The sequence below is a fragment of the Crinia signifera genome, chromosome 2 (genome assembly GCF_055691185.1).
Source record: "Crinia signifera chromosome 2, ASM5569118v1, whole genome shotgun sequence".
In the NCBI taxonomy this organism is placed as follows: Eukaryota; Metazoa; Chordata; class Amphibia; order Anura; family Myobatrachidae; genus Crinia; species Crinia signifera.
In genome coordinates, this window is record NC_139218.1 from 357550280 (window position 1) to 357565052 (window position 14773).

The following is a 14773-nucleotide window of genomic DNA, read 5'->3' on the forward strand; positions in this document are numbered from 1 at the left end:
CAGCATGCCTTGCCATGGTTTTAGCATTCCATAATAGCAAATCTGTGGCAAAGCATGATAAGACTTGTAGTTTCACAACAGCTGGAGGGACCATAATTCCTTCTTAGATGGACAAAACCATGTGCACTGCAGGTGGGGCAGATGTAACTTGTGCAGAGAGAATTAGATTTGGGTGGGGATTTTCTTCGGCGTGAGATCTATAATGCAGTGTAAAAATAAAGCAGTCAGTATTTTCCCTGCACAGAAACAAAATAACTCACCCAAAGCTAAATTTTTTCTGCACATGTTACATCTGCCCCCCTGCAGTGCACATGGTTTTGTCCAGCAAAGAAGGAATTTGCCTCTAAGAGTGAATTAGAATAAGGCCCATAGTTTGGACATGCCTGATGTAGGGAAACCATCTGGTTCTCCCCATCGATGGAAAAATATCCTGCATCGGCCATAAACCTTGATGATTAGGAATCATCGATGGTTGATAGCCATAACTACAATGAAGTGTATAGAGACCGGAGGTCAGTGACCAGCAGCAGCAGGGGGAGGAAGAGAAGACACAGTGATGCAGGTAGAATGGACACCAAAGCTTATTGTAATGAGGGGACAGTTGTGGATGTGGATGCAACGAAAGTTAGATATTGTTACAGTAAGAGTGAAACGCCCACATGTATTAATCTCTGTGTGTGTGGCTTCCAGTGTGTGCTTTTTTCTAATTATCTTCCTGTCACAAAGGACACGGTGTGTTTCTCAAGAGTGTTGACAAATCTATTAATTATGACCCAGTGACCTTTTGTTTGCTTATTTTCCATGTCCAACCTCAGGAAGAGACGCTATGTTCGAAATAGAGACATGCTGACTCTAACAGGAACATAATAGTAACAGGAATGATAAAGTCCTGTTTGCAAACTCCAGGTGGGCATGGGGAAGTTTGCTCTGGCATTGTGCCTGTGTCTACTGCTTATGTGCAGGTCTACAGAAGCATGGCACCCGTCATGTTACAGAGACTAATTTCACAACTGCACATGTGCGGCAGGCTGTGATTTATTTCTGTGGCTTCAACACCCGAGCGGGACTCTGGAAAGCTAAGTATATAAATATTGATGCAGTATGGGCGCCACTGGACCCAGGGACTAGTGTGCACCACACACATTGCACTCATTATAGATACACCCATATGGCCCCAATGACTGATCAAACTATGAGACTATATTTAGGACACATTTGGCTGCCCATAGGCAGTGTTATTGGCTGCCCTGAGACAAGGGGTCTGTCGCTTCCCCATGGACTTCTTCCGTGCCATCTGTGCATGGTTCTGTCCAAAAACATGTGTAAAATGTAAAAAAAAATCACGGGGCAAACAATAGGGGTCCCCAGGATTTTTTAAAAGCAGCACCAGGCTCAAGAGCTGGTCATGGTTCCCAAAATACGGGGGACAAAACGAGTAGGGGTCTACCGTATTTCAAGATCCGGCACCGGGCCGAACCAGCCAGCAGGGTGCCACAGCCGGGGGAAAAGTCCAGTCCAGTGATACTGCTTCATAAGTCTAGTCCAGTGGCTTTTATAAAGCTACCAGGTGTAGCGAAACGCGTAAGAAATTGCTGATCCTCACAACCAAGTGCTTCTGGATTGTAGACCCGATCATCTTCAATTTCTTTACTTCCAATTGGATACAAGCATCATTTTTACCATGGTACCAGGAGGTTGAGGACACTATTCCGCTTTACCAAGATCTGCGGTAGGAGTTGGTGATTTGTGCCATCTTGGGCCACTCCTTGCTAAATCTACATTCCATCAGTTCTCCCTCTGGACCACTGGTTTGGGGACTTATGTTGCTTCCAATGGACCTTTGAAATCGGGACTCTCCAGGTCACTCAAAACTCTATGGTTGTTGAGGACTTTGAATAAACTTTTAACAATCATTAACTCCATTTTATTCCATAACATCAATGTTTTTATTGCTGGCTTAGTGTTTTTTTTTTAGTATGCATTAATAAATTATTGTAATAGGCCCACCAAACTGTTTTAAAAAAAGTAACAGTAGCGCTGCTCAGTTTCTTCTTGTGCACTGACATTAAAGTCCATTGGTACAGCTGCATAAGTTCTCCCGGCTCTCCACACATGCTCCACGCTGCTTCTCTCGTCATGTCCACCGCACGCTGCTTGGGGCCTAGTTTTGCTATCCTGTCTGTCACTGCAGTGTCACTACTAGATGTGCCAGGTGTTTGTGCCGCCCACTTGTGTCACTTTCCTGATCTTTTATTGTTTGTCCTCCATTTGCGTCCTCCATACGCTTATACGCCAGACTTAGCAGCACCCATGGGCTTATACGCCAGACTTAGCAGCACCCGTGGGCTTATACAACAGACTTAGCAGGACCTGGGGTTATACAGCAGCCCAAACAAACCAATTATTTCAGCCACAGTAACGGCAGACCCGGTCCCTGAAATGGTTTGTGAAACTGTCCTGGTTATATAGGACAATTTCATCTTGCACCTCTTTTTTGGTGGTGATCTAAACTAACCAATTATTTCAGTTGTGGCAGACCCTGTCGCTGAAATGATTGGTTTGTTAAACTGTGCATGTCCTGTTAATAGAACATAAGGGTGGGCTGGAGGACCCAAGGACAATCCCATCTTGCATTATGTGCTCTTTGGAGCATTTTTTGGCACACTTTTTCAAACTGCCATCCTGTCTGCCACCGCATTGCCACTCCTAGATGGGCCACGTGTTTATGCAGCCCACTTGTGTCGCTTAGCATAGTCATCCAGCTACCTCGTGCAACCTTTTGGCCTAAAAACAACATTGTGAGTTGTGAGGTATTCAGGATAGACTGGAAGTGAGTGGAAATTTATTTTTTTAGGTTAATAATAGCGTAGAAGCAAACCCTCCCCACCCCTCCCCCCAATTTCTGCGATTTTAGTGATTTTTAGTACAGTAAAAAATACAGATCCAAAACACAAAACATGGAAGGGAGGTGTTTTGGATCCAAAACACAGCTGGAAATATTGACCCGAAACACGAAATGTGGCCTGTACACATGCCTAAATTAAAAAATAAATTTTGTCTAATGGGGCCTACAGGAGGGGAGATTTCAGGGCATTTTCTAAATGATCTCACTAGAAAATGCCCCTTCATTGCTCTGTACGCAGCCTGCACTTTGCTCTCGTATGCTGAATAAATCTATTACATTGCCGGGCAGGGCCAGTGTTCTCACCGAAGAACACTGGCCCTGACAGATCGCTCAGCAGGCACATGGCTATGCAGAGCTGTGTGCTAAGCGTTCCAGCCCGCTCAGAACACTCAGCAATCTCCCAGTGTTTAGGCCCCTTAACATGTGACGTGGTTATGATGCCAGCGATCAGGATGCTGGAAGTCAAAGGTCCCAGTGCTGGTATCTCAACCTGCCATTTAGGCAGAGTCGTTGAGATACAATTGCAGGACACACACAGAATATGTCCTGCGTATCCACACTTTCTCTATAATAGGGACACTGCGCCATTGATCACTTATGTGTATGTTTATGCCACTGGTCGCTTATGTGTATGCTTATGCCACTGGTAGTTTATGTGTATGCTTACGCCACTGGTCGCTTATGTGTATGCTTATGCCACTGGTCGCTTATGTGTATGCTTATGCCACTGGTAGTTTATGTGTATGCTTACGCCACTGGTCGCTTATGTGTATGCTTATGCCACTGGTCGCTTATGTGTATGCTTGTGCCACTGGTCGCTTATGTGTATGCTTATGCCACTGGTCGCTTATGTGTATGCTTATGCCACTGGTCGCTTATGTGTATGCTTATGCCACTGGTCGCTTATGGGTATGCTTATGCCACTGGTCGCTTATGTGTATGCTTATGCCACTGATCGCTTATGTGTATGCTTGTGCCACTGGTCGCTTATGTGTATGCTTATGCCACTGGTCGCTTATGTGTATGCTTATGCCACTTGTAGTTTATGTGTATGCTTACGCCACTGGTCGCTTATGTGTATGCTTATGCCACTGGTCGCTTATGTGTATGCTTGTGCCACTGGTCGCTTATGTGTATGCTTATGCCACTGGTCGCTTATGTGTATGCTTATGCCACTGGTCGCTTATGTGTATGCTTATGCCACTGGTCGCTTATGGGTATGCTTATGCCACTGGTCGCTTATGTGTATGCTTATGCCACTGATCGCTTATGTGTATGCTTATGCCACTGGTCGCTTATGTGTATGCTTATGCCACTGGTCGCTTATGTGTATGCTTATGCCACTGGTCGCTTATGTGTATGCTTATGCCACTGGTCGCTTATGTGTATGCTTATGACACTGGTCGCTTATGTGTATGCTTATGCCACTGATCGCTTATGTGTATGCTTATGCCACTGGTCGCTTATGTGAATGCTTATGCCACTGGTCGCTTATGTGAATGCTTATGCCACTGGTCGCTTATGTGTATGCTTATGCCACTGGTCGCTTATGTGTATGCTTATGCCACTGATCGCTTATGTGTATGCTTATGCCACTGGTCGCTTATGTGTATGCTTATGCCACTGGTCGCTTATGTGTATGCTTATGCCACTGGTCGCTTATGTGTATGCTTATGCCACTGGTCGCTTATGTGTATGCTTATGCCACTGGTCGCTTATGTGTATGCTTATGCCACTGGTCGCTTATGTGTATGCTTATGCCACTGGTCGCTTATGTGTATGCTTATGCCACTGGTCGCTTATGTGTATGCTTATGCCACTGGTCGCTTATGTGTATGCTTATGCCACTGATCGCTTATGTGTATGCTTATGCCACTGGTCGCTTATGTGTATGCTTATGCCACTGGTCGCTTATGTGTATGCTTATGCCACTGGTCGCTTATGTGTATGCTTATGCCACTGGTCGCTTATGTGTATGCTTATGCCACTGGTCGCTTATGTGTATGCTTATGCCACTGGTCGCTTATGTGTATGCTTATGCCACTGGTCGCTTATGTGTATGCTTATGCCACTGGTCGCTTATGTGTATGCTTATGACACTGGTCGCTTATGTGTATGCTTATGCCACTGGTCGCTTATGTGTATGCTTATGCCACTGGTCGCTTATGTGTATGCTTATGCCACTGGTCGCTAATGGGTATGCTTATGCCACTGGTCGCTTATGTGTATGTTTATGCCACTGGTAGTTTATGTGTATGCTTATGCCACTGGTTGCTTATGTGTATGCTTGTGCCACTGGTCGCTTATGTGTATGCTTGTGCCACTGGTCGCTTATGTGTATGCTTATGCCACTGGTCGCTTATGTGTATGCTTATGCCACTGGTCGCTTATGTGTATGCTTATACCACTGGTTGCTTATGTGTATGCTTGTGCCACTGGTCGCTTATGTGTATGCTTGTGCCACTGGTCGCTTATGTGTATGCTTATGCCACTGGTCGCTTATGTGTATGCTTATGCCACTGGTCGCTTATGTGTATGCTTATGCCACTGGTCACTTATGTGTATGCTTATGCCACTGGTCGCTTATGTGTATGCTTATGCCACTGGTCGCTTATGTGTATGCTTATGCCACTGGTTGCTTATGTGTATGCTTGTGCCACTGGTCGCTTATGTGTATGCTTGTGCCACTGGTCGCTTATGTGTATGCTTATGCCACTGGTCGCTTATGTGTATGCTTATGCCACTGGTCGCTTATGTGTATGCTTATGCCACTGGTCACTTATGTGTATGCTTATGCCACTGGTCGCTTATGTGTATGCTTATACCACTGGTCGCTTATGTGTATGCTTATGCCACTGGTTGCTTATGTGTATGCTTATACCACTGGTCGCTTATGTGTATGCTTATACCACTGGTCGCTTATGTGTATGCTTATGCCACTGGTCGCTTATGTGTATGCTTATACCACTGGTCGCTTATGTGTATGCTTATGCCACTGGTTGCTTATGTGTATGCTTGTGCCACTGGTCGCTTATGTGTATGCTTGTGCCACTGGTCGCTTATGTGTATGCTTATGCCACTGGTCGCTTATGTGTATGCTTATGCCACTGGTCGCTTATGTGTATGCTTATGCCACTGGTCACTTATGTGTATGCTTATGCCACTGGTCGCTTATGTGTATGCTTATGCCACTGGTCGCTTATGTGTATGCTTATGCCACTGGTCGCTTATGTGTATGCTTATGCCACTGGTCGCTTATGTGTATGCTTATGCCACTGGTCGCTAATGGGTATGCTTATGCCACTGGTCGCTTATGTGTATGTTTATGCCACTGGTAGTTTATGTGTATGCTTGTGCCACTGGTCGCTTATGTGTATGCTTATGCCACTGGTCGCTTATGTGTATGCTTATGCCACTGGTCGCTTATGGGTATGCTTATGCCACTGGTCGCTTATGTGTATGCTTATGCCACTGGTAGTTTATGTGTATGCTTATGCCACTGGTCACTTATGTGTATGCTTATGCCACTGGTCGCTTATGTGTATGCTTATGCCACTGGTCGCTTATGGGTATGCTTATGCCACTGGTCGCTTATGTGTATGCTTGTGCCACTGGTAGTTTATGTGTATGCTTATGCCACTGGTCGCTTATGTGTATGCTTATGCCACTGGTCGCTTATGTGTATGCTTATGCCACTGGTCGCTTATGTGTATGCTTATGCCACTGGTCGCTTATGTGTATGCTTGTGCCACTGGTAGTTTATGTGTATGCTTATGCCACTGGTCGCTTATGTGTATGCTTATGCCACTGGTCGCTTATGTGTATGCTTATGCCACTGGTCGCTTATGGGTATGCTTATGCCACTGGTCGCTTATGTGTATGCTTATGCCACTGGTCGCTTATGTGTATGCTTATGCCACTGGTCGCTTATGTGTATGCTTATGCCACTGGTCGCTTATGTGTATGCTTATGCCACTGGTCGCTTATGTGTATGCTTATGCCACTGGTCGCTTATGTGTATGCTTATGCCACTGGTCGCTTATGTGTATGCTTATGCCACTGGTCGCTTATGTGTATGCTTATGCCACTGGTCGCTTATGGGTATGCTTATGCCACTGGTCGCTTATGTGTATGCTTATGCCACTGGTCGCTTATGTGTATGCTTATGCCACTGGTCGCTTATGTGTATGCTTATGCCACTGGTCGCTTATGTGTATGCTTGTGCCACTGGTCACTTATGTGTATGCTTATGCCACTGGTCGCTTATGTGTATGCTTATGCCACTGGTCGCTTATGTGTATGCTTGTGCCACTGGTCACTTATGTGTATGCTTATGCCACTGGTCGCTTATGTGTATGCTTGTGCCACTGGTCGCTTATGTGTATGCTTATACCACTGGTCGCTTATGTGTATGCTTACGCCACTGGTCGCTTATGTGTATGCTTATACCACTGGTCGCTTATGTGTATGCTTATGCCACTGGTTGCTTATGTGTATGCTTGTGCCACTGGTCGCTTATGTGTATGCTTGTGCCACTGGTCGCTTATGTGTATGCTTATGCCACTGGTCGCTTATGTGTATGCTTATGCCACTGGTCGCTTATGTGTATGCTTACGCCACTGGTCGCTTATGTGTATGCTTATACCACTGGTCGCTTATGTGTATGCTTATGCCACTGGTTGCTTATGTGTATGCTTGTGCCACTGGTCGCTTATGTGTATGCTTGTGCCACTGGTCGCTTATGTGTATGCTTATGCCACTGGTCGCTTATGTGTATGCTTACGCCACTGGTCGCTTATGTGTATGCTTATGCCACTGGTCGCTTATGTGTATGCATGTGCCACTGATCACTTATGTGTATGCTTGTGCCACTGGTCGCTTATGTGTATGCTTATGCCACTGGTCGCTTATGTGTATGCTTATGCCACTGGTCGCTTATGTGTATGCTTATACCACTGGTCGCTTATGTGTATGCTTATGCCACTGGTTGCTTATGTGTATGCTTGTGCCACTGGTCGCTTATGTGTATGCTTGTGCCACTGGTCGCTTATGTGTATGCTTATGCCACTGGTCGCTTATGTGTATGCTTATGCCACTGGTCGCTTATGTGTATGCTTATGCCACTGGTCGCTTATGTGTATGCATGTGCCACTGATCACTTATGCTTTTTAATAGTGAATTAGGCCCGGTATGTGGGTTTTTTGTGTTGGTCCAAAGCTTTTGTATACTCACCAACCACACTGGCAATGACAAACTGCCGACACTCATTTCAAAGAAATAGAAAGCTCTTCAAGCTAAATTTTAAATTACCACCGGGCTTTCCATGCTCCCCAAGTGACCTTCTTCCAGGCCGCTAAATACTAAAATTGTCTAAAAAAAAAAACATCTGAAATTTACTCTTATGATTAATGTATTTTTCTTAGAAAATAATATCCACGGAGAAATCAGTTATATAAATGTGTCTCAGGCTACAAAACAGAGTTTATTACAAGAATCAGAACACTGGAGACTCGTAAGTAAACTTGGCATTGTCTAGAGACGGATCGCTAGGTCTAGGACTGTTACAAGGTCTCTGGCAGCAAAGCAGAGAGCACTGATCCAAAGCATACTGTAGGCAGAAGAGTCCCAGGGTAGGAACCATTTATTAAAGTGTATCTAATGCGTTCAGTAGACATAAAATTAACAAAACAATATAACACAGTATACAACCTTCATGCACATAAATGGCAATATACTGTACTCACATCACTGTATGATCAGAGAAACGCACTCAACATAACCAAGAAAGCAAGACAGGAAATATCAGAAGGTCAGAGGGTCCTGGCTTGCTGCAACCTGCAATTTAAATGTAAGCTCCTCCCATGGTGCGCACACTGTGATAGGCTTATACCCTTTTATACCAGCCTACACAGGTTTTTTGCATGGGAACGCGCAAAAACCTGTGTTTGCAGGCAGTGTAAATGCTCCCATTTGAAACGTCCTGGGTTGTGAGACTCAGCATTTTAGCCCGGTTAGAGAGCAGGGTTCAACCCGGCTCGCTGTGCAGTGTAAACGGGTAACAATCCGGGACCCGTTCACTGCAATAGAAAAGCCGGCACTGGGAGATGCTCTCATATCCCAGCACTGGCTCAGGACCCGCCCCCAGTGACGTCATCCGCCTGGCATTATGCCGGGTGGGGACGCAGGTGTGAAAGGGGTCACATGACGCATTGGATCTGGGTCTAAAATTCCAGGTGCGACCTGGATTGAAGGCATGAAAGTGGTATTAATAATCTTATCTCAATCAAACTCCTAATTGTTGCAGAGCACTATAGTATTCAAAAATGCATTGAGGAATAAAGGAGCCGATTTAGGGTCACTCGTAACGATACGAATTTGATGCCAGCACCGATGGTTTTCTGCGAATGTGCAAACCCCGGCACCGAACGGCTTTGGCCAGTTACACACTAGTTGGCCCATTCACTTCAGGTAGGGATGGGGTGGGCAGGGGACAGAGCAGAGGAACACACATCAATTTCTGGGCGACCCCATGAAAATGCTGGGAACGCAGGCGGAGCCCCTTCCCCCCTCTTCGGCAGACTCTGATGGACGGCGACCATGGAATGCTTTATCGCCCCTTCGGCCGCATGTGAAGGAATGTGTTTGCATACATCCACTTGCATGGTACTAAGGGGATTGGGGTGCCCAGGGGGTGGGCATTCAGCAGGACGGTGGGAGATGTTAAGGAGCTTGCTAGGCAGCAAATGACCGCCGCCTAGTGAGCCAACCTGAATCACCCCTAAATTGTGTGGGAGTGGTGTGAAAATCAGATGTACTGTATAATATGTAAAGGATTCTTAGACCGTAAATTATTAGGTCATGTAGATATACTATTTCACCTCATACAAATATATTGATTTACACTCAAGGTTTACTAGGAAGTTTTCTTGCAATCAAAAGTTTAGTGAAACCAGCTCGGTCCGGATGGAAACTTCTAGAGAGTGACCGGAAAAACCTCAGGGGACACTGAGCGGCTGTACAGGCTCAGTGTGCATGTCTGGAATGTCCATAGGATAGGAGGACCAGGGCCATCTTAACGTTTGGGCTCAATGGGCAGCTGCCCAGAAGCCCCCCAGTTCTAGGGACTTTCAAGGTGGGATCTATTGGGTTGTGGTCATCTGCCTCCTGAGCTTCTTGGGAGTCATGGGTTCGATTCCCACCATGGCTCTAAATGTGCGGATTTTGTATAGTCTCCCTGCGCTTGTGTGGGATCCTCCAGGTACTCCGGAATCCCCTAAAAATATACTGGTAGGTTCATTGGCTCCCAACAAAAAAAAATTATCCCTAGAATTAATGTGTGTGCATACAAATTTGGTAGGGAATATAGATTGTAAGCTCCACTGGGGCAGGGACTGATGTGAGCATTCAAATATTCTCTGTAAAGTGCATATGTGTGCGCTATATAAATAATTGGTAATAAATAATAAACAGCAGTAATGCTATTGCAAAAATATCACTTTACATTGCAGAGTCAAAAGTGAAAAGGCCAAGAAAGCTAACAGCAAAGAAGCTAAGTCTACATTAACATTACCAAATAAGAAAAAGATGGATTTTTTGGAAAGAAAATCTTAGGTTTAATGAATATGATAATGCATTTATCTGTATTTATCTGTTTTTATGTTGGCATAATATGATAGCTGTCACGCTAGGCTTGGTTAGTTGAACTGGTAGGTGATGTGCAGCTGAGGAAGCAGTGGTTAAAATGGGATGGAAGCTATTACTAGAAGAAAATGGAGGACACTAGATAAACAGTTTTAATGAATGATTTCACGAAGAGTTGCAGGTTGTGGTAGAAGACGAGACTGAAGAATACTGTGAAGAGTTTGCCGGCTATGGCTGAAGATGAAACTAAAGACTACTGTGAAGAGTTTGCATGCTGTGGCTGAAGACGAGGATGAAGAACACTGTGAAGAATTGTGGACTGTGACTGAAGAATTGAAGACTGTGGCTTTGAGGCTGTGTAATTGAAGACTGTGGCTTTAAGGCTGAAGAATTGAAGACTGTGGCTTTAAGGCTTTAAGGCTGTAAGGCAAAACACTGGGACTATTCTCGGAGGTGGGCTCAGCCGACCCCCCACAGAAACTTGGTGGACTAGGAGAGGACACTGAACTGTGAGCAGGGCACCGGAGAAAAACAGCAACAGGACTGGCAAGGCTTAAGCATGAGCACAGAGTCAGAGATCCTTTAGGCGTGAAGTAACCTGAAGCACTAACAAGGTATCTGAAGGCTGAGCCGGATTGGCTGGAAAACTGCCCTGAGCAGCAATTGGACAAACATGGTCTTCAACATGGTGGCTTCCTGTTCAGGAGATACACGTGGAACCAGGACGCATTCACTATCACCCACTGTGACCCGAGCCCGAACTCTGCCTCCTGGCAGTCACCTCTCCCCGGCGCCACAGCACACGCCCGGGAGGGAGACTGCTGGAAACCAGAACAAAAGAGGTAATCCTCAGTGCTGACAATAGCCAAACAGAGCACACCATTTTGATAAATGGGTCTTCTATCACATCATATGTGGAGACCCCTATGTTTATTGATGGCAGGATGTGGGGAGATTTTGACATTAGAACCCTATCTGATTTCTGTAGCATAGGGTGTTATTGTCTGGTGGTGATCCTACTTGCAAGTAATGCTGTGTACACACGGTGCGATTCTGACAATCTTTCTGTTTGAAAATAGAATAGAAAGTTAGTTAGAATTGAACAGTTAGGCGCATGTGCTCCAGATTCAATCCGATGCGTCGTGGCCCCGCAGAATGCAGCATAGCCCCCGCTCACCAATGCTCCCCCCGTGCCGACCCTCCCTCCCTGCTGGGTCCCAGTCTGAAACCTATATCGGTGGCTGCCACAGTTACCAACTGCATGTGCCATTAAATAGGACTGTTTCTCTATTTATCAACTACATGGAGGTAGAAACTAGCACTGTCCAATATCTGTAATTACTTACTGCCCAATGACATTGACTAGTACTGTTCCTCTATCAAATACAGTACATAGAGTCAGGAATTAGCACTGTATCTGCAATTACTTACTGATGCCAAGTGTCATTAACTGGGGCTGTTCCTCTATTTAGCAACTACATGAATGTTGAAACTAGGACTGTACAGTGTCTGTATTTATTTACTGCAAGTGCCACTAACTGGGGCTGTTCCTCTATTTATCAGCTACATGTACATGGAGGTAGGAACTAGGACTGTATCGGTAAGTGCCCACTGCTGACAGCCAGTCACTGTATGGAAGCATGGGAAGAGAAGGTACCAGAGGAGGGGCATGTTATTATTATTCATGTGAATGAGTGTGTAGTGGCAACAGGGTAGTGTTTTGCCAAGGGCATTTAATGCTGTTAAGATGGCCCTGGTATGGGCACTAGTGCGAGCATAGTGCCTGATTCTGGTTAACTTGTAAAAGCAAATTCTCTCTCTAATGGATAAAACCATGTGCACTGCAGAGTGGGGGGGGGGGGATGTAACATGTTAGATTTGGGTAGGGGGGTGTACTTTAAACTGATATCTATATTGCAGTATAAATATAAAGCAGTCAGTATTTACCCTGCACAGAAACCAAATAACACCAAAATCTAACTCTCTCTGCACAGGTTACATCTGCCCCCCTGCAGTGCCCATTGTGTTGTCCATTAGAGAGAGAATCAGGCCCATAGTGTATCAGGGGCACTAGTTTGGGCATTGTGTATAAGGGTAATACTGTGTGTTGTACAGTGAATAAGGGACACTACTATGTGGTGTTATAGGAACACAATGTGTGATGTAAAAAAGTTTGAATTTGGGGTACTCTTGTGTGGCTATGCCCTTGCTTGTGAGACCACACCCCCATTTTTTGCAATACTTGCCACCTTCCCCTTCTGTTCATCCAAGTGTATGAATGTCCAAGTACTGGTACAGCCAGAATCTATAGACAATGAAATACTGCTTTTGATTGGTTTCAATGATTCCAAGCTGAAGGTTACTCAGGCTGGCCCTTGGATTCGGACACCCAGGTCCAGTACGTTTGCCCATAGCAACTAAATACACCCCTATGTGTCTGACTACATAGACCCTGGACTAGGGATGGCCATTGTTGCCATTGCCATTAATGGCAATAGTGCAACTGGCCATTGATAGTGTGAAACTATCCAATGGATGACCATTTACCTATCGATGGTCATCCATTTTGTTTGACTGATTGACCGGAGGGCCAATAAAAACACAGGGACGGGGCTTCACAGGTGTCAGGGGGCGGAGCTATGCTCCGTGTCCCAGCACATATAAAAAAAAAACCCAGCAAAAACAACGGTTTTGCTGTGCAATCAATGTAGGGAAACCATCTGGTTCTCACCCATCAATGGCAAAACAATTTGACATCGCCCATAAACCATTGATGATTTTGATTCCATCGATGGTCGATGTCCGTCCCTACCCTGGACTCATCACACCTTCAAAATGGGGATGACATGCCCCCGTTTTCAAGAGTGGTGCTGGGTGCTGTCTATGAGCGATAGCCACAAGACGCCACACCATCATATTTGTACATAAACCATTGGTTGAAATGCTCAACTCCATGAAGGTTGTCACTGCGTGAAGATCAAGTGCATTGCATCTTGGCACGGTGGAATTTAGACACCTAAATAAAAGGCATTTTCAGTTCTGATTCAAGTGATGTGGTTGTATCCAAACTTGTTAAGCCTTTGACATTACTAGCTGAAGAAACTCATTGTTTTGCATTGGCTCTAAGTTTCATGTTATGACAAAGCGCTAAATGACACTATCACCACACAACATGGGTGAGAGATTGCTGGAAAAACACCTGGTTTCTAAGGTAACGTTTTAAGCCGTCTATCTTTGTATTTCCCCCGGCATCGACTTATGATTCATACAGAAGTCACTCAGCAAAGTGGTAAAACGATGATCTAGTTTAATTGTGCATGCATATATGTTCTACTTTCTTATACATTATAAGCTGTCACCAATATGTAAAGAGCAATTAAATCTACCAGTGTACAGTCATGCATTTAAAAGGTTTTACTTTACTAAGCATAGCAGATATAATTCTGTTAATATCTACATTTAATTATACAGTATCTAAGCAGCATAATTGAAATCTTGTATGTTAAGCTTAAGATTTTCTTAACCTTTTGATCTAACTTTGGATATTTTTTTATCCATTTTTCTGATGTTTCCTACTTTAATTGAATAATGAAAAATAAAATAGAGAGTCGCACTATCGCTGTCCGTAAAGCATAGGAGAGATAGCAGACATACTGTAGGAGATACACAACCCTTGGAGCAATAAAAAAGGAGCAATTTGCACTTTAGCAAAAGGATGTTGCTAAGGATGTTGCCAAAGGATGTTGCTAAGGATGCTGCTAAATCTACCCTCGATTTAAAACAGTGGTTATTAACCTCGGTCCTCAAGGTCCCCCAACAATTTCTGCACATGTGCATACGCCGGGTCCATTCACCCACGGCGAACAAACCCATCTTTGCAGCTGGAGGGCGGGGGGAGGGAGGGGAGGGGCACCCATCTTTGCGGCCAGAGGGTGGGGGGCACCGGGCTGGTCCATTACCATATGGGATTACCCAGCATTTCATGGTTGTTCCAGCGTTCTCATGGTAATGAGCAGATGACACGGTTGGTGGCCGGGCAGCTGCCCGCCCACTTCCTTCTGAACGTGCACGTTACTCTGAGCAACTTTACATATGCGTGCACCTTCCACATTTTTTGATGGTCGGTGACCATTGAAACATGTGGGTGTTCCCCCGCACGGCTGCGAATGGATGTTTATGTTAAACATCCATACACACCCAGTGCGAACGTGCACACCTTGCGAATGG